Here is a 1,218-nt window from a genome sequence, read left to right on the forward strand (position 1 = left end):
GGGAGCAGTCTCATGGGGGATGTTGAAGAATCTCTGAGATGCAGTTATCTGAAATGCCTAGTATGGCCTCTTCTCCAAGGGGACATTCAATAAGTTAGCTCTCCATAATCTGGATTATTTTTCCCAGGAAAAAAAAAAAAAAAAAAAAAAAGGCAGTCCAGCTACAGGTCCAGGAAGTGCAAGGGCCAGAGGCGGGAAGGAATGTGGCAGGTTGGGGAGGCTGCTGTGGTGGGGTGGGGTGGTCCCTGCGGGAGAGAGCAGGGATGGTGTTGTGTCAGGGAGGAGAGGACTTGCGATTTTACAGGAAACCCACGGAGTCAATAAGCCTCCTCTGGGACTACATTTGGTACCTTGGAGGATGGGCTTACCTGTTCCACCCAAATCTCTTTTTGCTCCCAGCAGACCTCTGAGTGCCACTGTCCACCGCGGCCTGGGGCGGGGCTCATCTCTCCCCGATCCAGAGCTTTCTGTGCAGACAGATTCTGGTGAACCCGGGTTGGGCTCCATAGATTTAATCTATGTTGTTTATCTTTTAAACACCATTAACCACAAATTAGCTGATTCTTTTGTGGCTATAAATTAATAGATTCCATTAGTGAACAGTCAATTACAGGATGATTACTTTTCCTCCCTGAACTTGGAGGTTTTTTTATAGCTTTTTGAGAGGGTTTGGTTCTGTCCTCTTCCCGCTGCTGCCCTCCTATCTGAGTTCTTGGTTCATTGGACCAGATCTTCTGAATGGCCCGGGAGGCTGAGAGTGGGTGACATGGACTTCTTTGTAATGAGGTTATAAGCCTGTTCGCTTTGCAGAAGCAAAACTGACTGGAGGTTTTGTTTTCAAAAGAATTTTTGTTTCAAACACAGACCAAACTAGCAAAGTTGCCACCTCCTTTTACTCCTGTGAATAACACAAACACATCGTATTTGCTTTTCCTTCCATAGCTTTGTTACTTCTGGGGCCTCATTCTGGTAAATACTGGATCATCTTTTCTTTCTATCCATCCATCTATCCATCCATCCATCCCATTATCCATCCATCCTCCTCTATCCGTCTGTCCACCCATCCATTCATCTACCCTCCCTCCCTCCCTCCCTCCCTTCCTTTCTTCTACCTGTTCCTTCATCCTCCGGTTCAGATATAGCTTCCCCTACAAAGCTCAGCTGAGGGTCTGGCTGGAACTGCCAGGAGGGGCACTGATCCCACTACATCCACCTGCC

This window comes from Papio anubis, chromosome 16 (assembly GCF_008728515.1).
Source record: "Papio anubis isolate 15944 chromosome 16, Panubis1.0, whole genome shotgun sequence".
NCBI classification, from domain to species: domain Eukaryota; kingdom Metazoa; phylum Chordata; class Mammalia; order Primates; family Cercopithecidae; genus Papio; species Papio anubis.